This window comes from Medicago sativa, chromosome 5 (assembly GCF_051527215.1).
Source record: "Medicago sativa cultivar Bolivia chromosome 5, Bolivia_mono, whole genome shotgun sequence".
NCBI classification, from domain to species: Eukaryota; Viridiplantae; Streptophyta; class Magnoliopsida; order Fabales; family Fabaceae; genus Medicago; species Medicago sativa.
The window spans coordinates 77,894,972-77,907,077 of NC_140753.1; positions in this window are offsets into that span (position 1 = coordinate 77,894,972).

Sequence of the window (12,106 nt, forward strand, 5' to 3'; positions counted from 1 at the left end):
ATTTTCTCAATTTTTATCCATTTCCAATCTACACGATTAAAATACAAAAACCATTTTTTTTTTATAATTTAATTCTCAACTTCTCTCTCGTGTTTAATTGTTGAGATTACACTGGAGAAAATTTGAGAGAATTTTCAATGTAGAGAATTCAAATCCTACTAAAAGACATGATGTACTTTGATTTTTTTTTTTTTAAGACAATTTTTTAGGAAAAAAAAACTAAAATTGGAATTTGAAAAATTAATGGTTTTATTGCTTAAATTTAATTTTGGGTATCATTCAACTCTTCCTTATACTCTTGTTGTTATTACATTTCTATAATCATATGACTTTTCTATGTTCTTGAGTAATCTTTTTTCTTTTAGAATATCAAAATTAAGGCTTTCATTTTGGATAAAAAAAATTGAGGCTTTTCAATGACCAATATTGAAATTTAAATTTTTAAATTTAAACATTAATACATTTTCTTTTAAGATAAAAAATGTAGATGAGTTTGATTCTCAATTGCTCACCGGGATCATAACATGTCTCATGATTCAAAGAGCGTTTATACAAATACTTGAAAATTATCCATCAAAGAGGATACTCCAAAATGTCAGATGAGTGTTACATTTGTTTTTGACAATTGTGCTACATTTTTTTAAAGTGATGAGTACTACTCTTAAATTGATTAATTTTGATTTATTTTACGATCATGTTAATAATTAGTTTTTAATTTAGTTCCTGATATATCAAAATCAATTTATTCTACATTACTTATTTTTATGAGTTTAATCAATATTGATAGCAATACAATTTGTTGTTTATCATATGTTTTAATATACTTTTAAGGTTGATTTCGTGGTTGCTGGGTCAGGTTTATATACTCTCAGCTTTTATACTTGCTTTTATTTAATATATTTTCTTTGCTTAAAAAAAAGATAATAATACAATTACATCATTAATACAAATTTCCTTCTCTAAAAAAAATAGTGCACAATAATGAAAAGATATACATTAATAAATGTAAATCAATCAATATCAAAATAATTTAATACCCTAATAAACGTAATTACAATTATTTACTCTAATATAGTTAAGGCAGTGTAGTCAACGTAGTAAATAGGTTTTATTCTGATCATGAATTTAAGTGCAAGGATCAATTGTCATATTAATGTGTGATCAATTACAATAGTAGTATTGTCTTCTATCGTCTTGTTCCTGCCCTTGCTAGATACATCCTTAAGACAATTTCCTAAAAATATAGAATATTGATTCAATTTATAACGTCATCACCTATTATAATTATAATTGACATCTATCTTACAACTGAAATGGTAGTATAGCTACTATCATAATTATCTTTTTCAATGCCAAATAAAAAGTTCCAATTAAAAGAATAAAGAAGCACGTTTGTCTTTTGTTCTCTTGGATCTCAACTATACCTTTTTTTTTTTCTTTCCATAATTCAATCTTCATGAATATTGTCTATTCATGAATAATTTCTGCAAGTTAAAAAGTCAAAACAAACAAAAAAGTTATAAAATATTCAACAACACAACTTTATACCGAAGAAGAAAAACTACATTGTATTTATTAAAAAAAGAAAAACATAATCAGAAAAGACTTTCAATAATATGAATTACCGAAACTCGTGTTTCTCTTACATATATCAAAGAAATCAAATAAGTTGTTACAATACATGGGTCATGTACATTAATAAGAGAAATATGTAAAAAATTGACATTGTAACAAAGAGAGAAAATAGAGGTTCATAGAAGACTTTCAATAATATGAATTGTGAATAGAGAGTGGTGTGAAAAATGTGAGAGTCAAAACGGATATTTATAGCCAAAGACATAAAGTAACCAAAATAATCAAGTGCTTGATTCATGCATACCGTAACGGAAAAAAAATTGTACATTAATATTCATCAATTGGTGCATTTGATCTTAGAAACAAAATCGTAGTAATTCAAACCAAATGATTTTATTTTATTGATAACTTTTTTTTTGACAATTTTATTTTATTGGTAACCATATATTTGACATCTACGTACGCACACTATTTTTTGACCAAATATATTTTTATTTAATTTTAATGTGTAACAAAAAATACTAAAAATGTGTATAAACATATTATGTACCATATCATTCCTTTCATGCTGCATAAACTATGGAAGGCGTTACAAAAATTTAGAGAGTTGTCTCTTCGTATTTAAAAAGAATTGTTGTAATAAAAAAAAACGAAAAATAAAGGAAACGAAAACAAATAAAATTATAAACATATGAGAGAGAGAGAGAGAGAGAGAGAGAGAGAGAGAGAGAGAGAGAGAGAAGGTGTGTGTCACAATGAAGATAGAGAGAAAGGATGTGTGCTACGATGAAGATGAAAATGATGACAGACATATTGACTATATAGAGGGGGAAAAAACCTAAGTAAAAGTTAAAAGGATGACATGTATGCTTAAATTTGATTGGTTGGTAATTTTAATCATGAATCATGATTGGCTGATAATTTAAATCATGAATCATGGTCAATTTTTATTGGTTGATAATACAAAACATATTCATGATAAGGCTATTAAAATGTTTATAATTTTCATTTTGCTTTTTAATAAATTAATTGAAATAAATTAAATTTGTGTGAATGATACAAATGACATAAATAGAATGTGAGTAAATATATGGTGATTTGAATCTTTGATCAAGCAATTAATGAGATGAAGCAAGAAAGAGTGCCAAGTGTACTTTTCAAAAAAAATAAGGCAAATATATATAATAGAGATTTATACATTAACGGAAATGCTTAATTGAGATAGAGGAATAATTATTTACCTATTTCAATTTAAGTTGCGGTAAAGGATTTGCTCGACAAAAATTGGGGCTATATGTTTTTTTTGGTTACTAAACGAAATTGAGGTACATGTGAAAACACCCAACTAATAGAAAAATATAACTTCTTTTTCAAAAAATATGGTAAAAAAGAAAACTCAATTACATGTTGGTTTGGTCATAGACTTAGCCCAATACCTTAAGTTAGTGAGTTTGTGATGAGTGGCATGGTTGAGTTAAGTTAGTGTTTAAGTGCGCGGAGTTTGGTTTGTTTCAGGCGGCAAAACAAAGAACTGCAAACCAATTTACACGATTCAATAAAATATTGACCTGAATACCTCTGATTCAAATGTGATTTTTAATTTGAGTTGGTTCGATTTGTAATGTTATATTAGATTGATTCGGTTTTGAACATACATAAACACATCTTAATATTAAACATTAGTAATATATTCAATGTCCCTCTAGCACAAAATTAGGAAAAATTATAATGGTCCTAATTAAGAAAAATGTCCCTCTAGCTCATATCAACATCTTAATGTTGATATTAATATATAAAAAATTATAAAATAATATCATTTAAATTTATAAATGGTCCAAATAAAATTGGAAAGTTTTTCTTATAGTAAAATTGGAAAAAACATTTTTTTGACATAATTTTTTTAAAACAATTAATAAAATTAAGAAAAAAAAAAGCATTATACAATATTTTAAATATAACATCCTCTAAAAAAATGTTTTAAAGATAATATTTCAATTTTGGAGTAAGATACTGACGGAATTTCGTAAAAAATAAAAATAAAAATAAATTCTAAAGGAATGACATCTCAAATAGGGGTGTTCGCGGTGCGGTTTGGTTCGATTTTGAGGCTAAAAGTCATCCGAACCGCAAGATAAAAATGCATGCGGTTTGGTTTGGTTCGGTTGACTTTTAAAATACAATCCGAACCAAACCAAACCAAATCAATGCGGTTTGGGTTAGATCGGTTGGTGCGGTTTTTCCGAGACAATTCAATTTTTTGTTTCCAATATTAAAATCAAGTAAAAATGCTAAAACTCAACATATTTTCATTAATGTTTCCAACAATGTTTTAAATTTCACTAACGTTACAATTTTATTTTATTCAACAATGTTCACAACTACATAAATCAAATTAAAAATGTGGACAAAAGTAATCTTATTTTGTAAGAAATGAAAAAAAAACTAAGATTTTATCGTTTTTTAAAAGTTCAAATAGCACATAAATACATTTTTGAAATAAAAAACAAAGAATAAACTTAACAAGAGATAATATATGTCATTTTATAAAATTATCGATTGAGTTTATTTGAGTATTGGTCTTGGTAACATATATTTAATTAGTGTTTTTCATATGTTGCGGTTTGGTTTGGATTGGTTCGGTTGGTAAGATAAAAACCGCAAACCAAACCAAACCATGCGGTTGAGTAGAAAAATGATCCGAATACATCCGAACCAAATGCGATTTTTTGCGGTTTTGGTTTGGGTTGGTTCGGTTTGCGGTTTTTCTATTGGATATGTTCGGTTTTGAACACCCCTAATCTCAAAGAAAGAAAAACTAAATGTAATTAAAATAAAATAAAAAAGAAAAGAAAAAGAAAAACTAACGGAATGCTTTTAATGGAAGGATTAAAATAATATGCAAATTAATGTGAGGATTTTCTACATAATTGGCTTTAATATGCTTGAACAAAGCCAATTTGGGGTTGGCCTAGTGGTTGGCTTGAGATTTTGGATTGTGTTCCTCTCAATGTCTCAGGTTCAATTCCACCTGGTGTCAATTTTGATGGGCAATTCGCTCTGGCTTAGAACGGGCCCCCCACAAGTAGGCGGTGAGATTGGTCCCCTCCAACTAGTCGGTCCTTGGATCGGATACCGAGTTTTAAAAAAAAATGCTTGAATAAAATGACAGCAAGGCAATATAAAGACTCCATTGAACAAAGAATGATAGAAATTAATGGGAGTTCCCTCAAAAAAAGAAATTAATGGGTGTTGAGAATTTATGTAGCAAATTTCCGTTGTTTTTTTAGCTTTTGTTTAAAAAATCATAATTAATTTATCATTTACGAAAAAATTTAGTTTATCTGAAAAGTCGCATTTTAACGTTTTAAATATGCATAAAAAAAACAATGAAAAAAATGCAACATCTATTATAGACTTTATGCCTACAACAAAATTTGTAGGTCAAAAATAAGAAAAATATCAAATAAAATAGGTAGTACCTGTGTTTTTTTATTATATTTTCAAACTTGCATATATTTCACGGCCAATTTTAACCATTAACTTTTTTTTTAACAAGGCAAGATGGAACATCCCCTCATAAATAAAAGTCAAAATGGAACATATATTAACACCGAAAAAACATTTCCCCTCGTACAAGACATGTCAGGGAAGAAAATCACATTTTAATTACAATGAAAAAGTCGGGAGAAAAAAAAACAATTCGGCAAAGAAGCTAACATAAAAAAGGAAAATGTTAACTAGTGCCCCCGGGACACTATACATTAGCCAATGCCAAACAAACGGACGCAGATCCTCTCCTGCTACTCTCTCCTGCCTTTTGTCCTGCTCTTAATCTACACCATTCATCATTTAATCTGTGTTGTTGACTGCCTATAGTTGACTGAAACCAATGGTCCCAAACAAACCAATGTGGCAGCAGAGGATCTAGGTCCCAAACAAACAAAAGGGGAACACCATCACAGTCACACATAGTTAAAGCATGTGTCAAATGGGCATTATTTGTCTTCAGCCACCAAAAAGAAAACAATTTAACCTTTTCCAGAAACTGGTTAGTTGATGATTAACATTTTTATATTTAATTTCAACGAATTGATGAAATTTGTAACGCACGTTAACAAAAGTGTTCACGATCCATGACTAGTTCAGAAGAGATCAACATGAATAGGTAGAACCTATGTTTTTTTTATTGTATTTTCAAACTTGCATATATTTCAAGGCCAATTTAAAAAATTAACCTTTTTTATATTTAATTTCTACGAATTGATGAAATTTGCAGCAAGTGTAAACAAGTGTTCAGAATCCATGACTAGTTCAGAAGGAATCAATGTGCTTAACCACCAAAATTGAAAACTCCTTGCCAATTTCTCTAAGTGGTTTCCTTTTTACTTTCGTTTTGGACCCCCCCCACCCCATTTAGTGGACCATTGTGGCATGGTATCTCATCTCAAGTCAATTTCCCTTTATGTATCACTCTCTTGTTTACCCATTACTGCTAATGGCGTCTACATGTTTGATTAAATGCCCATTTACCCATATCTCCAATTTCCTTCCCTATGTTTAGCTATATACTTATGTTGAAGGATTAAAATGGTTTTCCGCTCCTCGTTATAAGAGCTGGTTTTTACTCTCCTCATTGCGAGAGTACAATTTTTGTGTTCTCAACCATGAAGGTCGTCGACATGCTAGGGATTTTCATAAGAAAACATCACCCTCTCTTTATTATTGTGATTGATGTTTATTTTCAAGCAATAACCATTTGCATTAAAAAGGCAGATTGTATTTGGTTTTTCTCGACTATCCATCCTAGCCCGCAATTAGTTAACTATGAGAGGTTATGTAGTTATTTTATTTCTCTTCGCCAATATATTTTGAGTCCTTAGGTTATGATATGAAAATTAAACAAAGTCTTTCTCCCCTCTAAGATAAAGGGAGATATATTTACATCTAGACCAGCTAAGAAACCGTATGATATGACGTAGTTGTGTGATATTATTGACCTTGAATTTTCAAGTAGTAGCAATACTTAGACTCATAAGGAAAAATGGATTCAAAAGGTTGCTAGAGAACACGATGCGACATTATTTTGACCACCGCCATATCCTCTTAAGGGATACTGATTTTGTGCTTGTTAAGCGTGTGCTACCCTTCTAATTTTAAGCTGCTTTCCTAACACAAAGATTTTCCAAAGATAATCAGTAAAGCTTGGGATAAAGGTGAGCATATTGTACAAGTGAGTCTTGAAGATGTTCAGTTAGATGCCACTACGTTAAACAAAAAAGGTGTTTGGTGACATTCATAAAATTAAAGATAGTATTGCAAAGAAATTAAAGCAGGTGCAAAACAAGTTGAAAACGGTTGACTTAACTCGCTTGAACATGACTGAGGAATCACTTCTAAAAGAATATAATGATGTTCTCAAAAAGGAAGAGATCTTTTGGAAGTAAAAGTTAGGGATAATGTCGTGGGGGGGGGGGGGGGGAGTTTGGAGATCGTAATACAAGTTTTTTCCACACTTAAATATCAATGAGGAGAAAGGTAAATAAGATCCAGGGTATCTTTGTTGAGAATGGTCAATAGACTACCAATGATGTTACCTCCAAGAAGAAGTCATCAATTATTTTAAACAGTTGTTTGAGATAAATCGATCACTCCACTACTTCATATAATCGTTTGATTAATCATGTGCCTCGTTTAAGTGAAAATTGCAGTGATTTTCATACAACACTCATCCTTAAGGATGACATGAGGAGGGCCATCTATAGTATGAAGTCCAATAAAGTGCTTTGCCCAAATGGCTTCCAACCCATATTTTTTAAATATTTTTGGGAAAGAGGTATGATAGGCGGCATCTTGTGGACATGACTTTCATTATGGGTTCTATTAATGCTTCAATTGCAAAAGCATTAATTGTCCTCATTCCCAAGGAGAGCAATGCTCAGAGGTTAACGAATTTGACTCATTAGTCCTTGCAATATCATTTCAAGGTAATCCTAGAGGTTTTGGTTTGTTGCTTGAGATTATTTCTTAATGACGTGATTAGTCCTCTTTAAACTATCAAATTTACGAAGGGGCTGGACATTACATTGGTTTTCCTCTTATTAAGGGTCAAATTTCTCGAAATGTATGCAATGACATCATTGACAAAGTATCAAAAAGGATAGCTTCTTAAAAATGAAATCTCTTAAATTAAGCAGGATGAGCCGACCTAATGAAGTCTGTTACATTACCGGTCACTATTTACACCATGAAACTTCACTATCTTACTAATCATGCTTGTGTTTACGCCAAAAAATAAATATCATGTTATTGAAACTCGAAAAATAGGTAACTAAGCAATCAAAGCAATTAGGCGAGGAGACCCCTTAGTTGAGTGAATGTTAGGCTTCATCAATCGTTTCAACTAACAAAACGTACATAAGGGTGCGACTTATTTATAAAAGTTGTATGTACGTTGTAGCATGATGCAGTATGTTGTAGCATATCTTAGGACCATTTGGCCTTGGGGGTTTCTCAACTTAGATATCGTGATTCTCAAAGGATTGATACTCTTTGGAGGTTCATACATCAAATCATGCAACAACATTAGTACTAACCTTTCTTATGGACATAAACAATATCTTGAATGGGGTATCAAAAGGTGACATAGTGAACTTGCAACCATGTTCTTATCACAAAATCGACAAAAAAAAAAAAATATACAAACTCATTCCTAACATTTTATTACTGAGTACTAATCATATCTATTAATTTTAACTCATAACAAAGAGATTATTTTATCCCCCGTATAAAAACATGAGTGACTAAGTTGAATAGTTTATTTTATCAAGGATTGAATTTAGCCCCGAGAAAGTTTTGAATGGTCAAGTTGGACAATTAATAAAAAAATAAAAAGTTTACTTTCGGTATTCAATTGAAGGATCATGTTTAACCCTTATAGTCACGTAATTAGGCATATGTGATCTTCTGATCGAGATCAAACGATCTTGATTTAGGCACAATACTTTTAAAATTAATTTATTAAAAATTAAATATGTTTTTATCTAAGTTATCTGAACTTGATCGGACGGCCCCAAACATATGGAATCCATTTCCTAAATTGACGATAGTCTTTGTAAAACAAGGAGACTTTAGCAAGCAAATGCCAAATGGATGTGAGGTGTGGTGATTTGCAACCTTAGCCACCACGTCACTGCCACATAGTTTGTTCTTGGTCTATCCTATATCCAACGTCACAGTCATCGTTTTTATCGTAGTATAAACTAACTAAATCTACGTAGATCTCCCTCCATAATATTTCACCACTTCCTTAATCAATCAATGATCCAAAGACAATGAATCAACCGAATCCACACGACAACTAAAGTCAAATTGCTCTCAAGAAAATATCAAATGCACAGACTCCATATCAATTGGTCACGTGTGCCTTCCTCTTACTGGATCTAACTTATACCACTTGGACCCATCTTTGAAACGCCGCGTTTCACTACTCAAGTGGCAGATATTTTTATAATCTACATTTTTTTCTTCTTCATATATAAGTTTTTTTTTTTTTTATAACTAAAATATTATAAGTCTTTTACACTACAATATAAGAGAATATGACATTAGAATGTAACTCAAAAAAAAAAATTACATTAGAATTTCCTTCTCAAAAGCGGTTGTTTGCCTATGAGAAAAAGAAATAAAGACCGTGTCCTATGAGTACAGCTCGATTGATAAGCCCTGTTAATATTATTATGTGTTTGAGCTTTGAATTTTTCATTTCTGCACACATATAATGTGAGAGTTTAACAACTAGGGTACTTCGTCAAAAAAATTGCAATCGTTTCTTTAAAAATATTTCAATTTTATTTTAAATCATCTTTTCTAATAAAAATTGATGCTGAGGTCAGGGGCGGATCCATTTGAGAGCAATGTGGAGCTAAAGCTCCACATGAAATTTTCCTTTTTTTTTTAATAAATAAAATACATGTTAAAAATAAGATCTTTTGAATGCTTTGTCACTTGTTAATGATACCAAAAAATAATTATAAGAAATGAGGAATGAGGGATGAGAAGAATTTATATCTAAAATTATTAAAATTTGCAATAAGCATGATATTGATGCACCGCATGCACAAAGGAAGTAACTTTCATTGAAAAATACCAATATTGTTATATATTTAATATAAAATACACAAGTTATAAGACAAACTTACCATTTTAAATTTCTTAACATGTGCAAATTTGCATATGGTAGAAAAAACTCTTCTTATTTTTAATATAATTTGCATTATTGTTTCTTCAAAATTTTAGCTCCATGTATAATAAATGTCTGGATCCGTCCCTGGCTGAGGTGACGATGTTCCATACTAAAATAGTAAAAACTTCAAAACTCAATGAATAAAACACACACAAAAATATCTACGATAACCTCTATTTAGGGTTTAACGGGACTCAAATACAAGACTTCTTGCTTTATGGTCTATTTTATTTAAGACTAGACTAAATCATTAGAGTTTTTAATCATATTATTTGATCTATCATCTTTACATTATAGTAGTACTTATTATCTGTTCCCATCCCATCTTGCTTTAATTTCACTTTCGCCCACCACTTTAACTATATTATAATACGATTTAACTTCCAAAAAGTGAAAATAGAAAGGACCACATCCAACGTATGTAAACTGTAACCATAGTATAAACCGTATTTGTCAGGTTGGCGCCATCTAAAATGATAATAATATAAAGTTTCATGGCTTATGATTAGAGAAATATATTTGAACAACCATTTTTTACAATTTCTGTGACAACTTCCTCTTTCATACTCACGTAATCATTTTACTTTCTCTCTATTGCTTTGATTTTTGTGTCACTACCTAAATTTCTTTGTAAAATTTGATTGTCCAACAAATTATCACAATAAATGGTTGTTTAAATAACATTGCTCTTATGATTATTATACACTAATAATTTTTTGTTATGGGCAGGACACAACAGTCAATCTATTCTGGATTAAAAATTCATAAATCATTCCTTCATTCATGGGTCGTAAAGTGGCACCACTGGTTGCCGTAAACATTATGATGTTAATAAAAAATTCACTTTTTGTTGAAAAAAATAAAGTTCCTAACATGCTCTGTTTGGTAAAAATAGCGGATAGTTGATAAGCTAGCTGATAGCTTTTAGCTGATAGCTTATAGCTGATGACTGATGACTGATAGCTGATAAGCTAATTAAACTGTTTGGTAAAATTAGCGGTTCAACTAGCTGATAAATATAAAATGACATAAAAGGACATTTTTAATTCTAATAAAATTATTAAATTATGTTCTTAATCTATATTTTATATATTACTAATTTTTTTTACTCTTTTAAAAAAATATTATTTTTTTGTTGAAGTTTCATTTTAAATTTATTCCATTTCAGTTTTTATACTTTACATAAAAAATACTCCATCCGTTTCAAAATGAGTGTCGCTTTAGCAAAAAAAAATTGTTTCAAAATGAGTGTCGATTTCAGTTTCCAATGCAATAATAACTTTTTCTTTTCAATTGTACCCTCCAATTAATACTTTGTACACTACTTTCAAAGTATTACTTTTAAAACTAACCAAAAGGACACTCATTTTGAAACTGAGGGAGTATAATTTTTTTTTAAAAAAAAATAAAGTATAAAATTTTATTTTGAAAATAAAAATTGTTACCAGAACAAAAAAAGTTAAAAACAAATCATCATCTACATGCAAAGCTTTGAAAACGTGATATACGTAGCAACTGGAAAACTAGGAACAAAAGAAATAGAGCAACACATTGAAAACATAACAATAAAGTGGGCTTTAATATATAAAGGGTAAATGTGGGTTTTAATTAAAATGATAAGGGTAAAAGTGGAAGAAAAAACAATAAGCTAGAAGCTATAAGCTCAAACGCTACTTGAAGTAGCTTCTGAAAAATAGCTTATAAGCTCCTGAAATAAGCTATAAGCTCGTTGTAAAAAGCGTTACCAAACAGAGCTATTTTTTGTCAGACGAGCTTATAAGCTATGAGCTAAAAACTAAAAGCTCTTTTTTGGTGTTACCGAGTTGGGTACCACTACCACAATCCCAACCCAACCCAGCTGACACAACATTACGTGTCACTAATATATACATTTATTATAACTTTTTCTCTAAAATCATCATACATTTTAGGTTAAAATATGATTTTAGACCCTGCAAATATGTCTCGTTTTGGTTTTAGTCCCTGTAATTTTTTGTTTGTTTTTGATCCCTACAAATATGTCTCGTTTTGGTTTTGGTCCCTGGATCCACTTTTGTGATGATTTGCACACGTGGCACATGATGACTGAACCTATTTATTAGAAAAATAGTCCCTGCAAAATCTTTTGATTTTTAAAAAGGTCCCTGCAAAATATTTTACTTTTGAAAATAGTCCCTGGAGGGACTATTTTCAAAAACAAAATATTTTGCAGGGACCAAAAACAACAAAAAAAATTACAGGGACTAAAACTAAAACGAGGCATATTTGCAGGGACCAAAACCATATTTT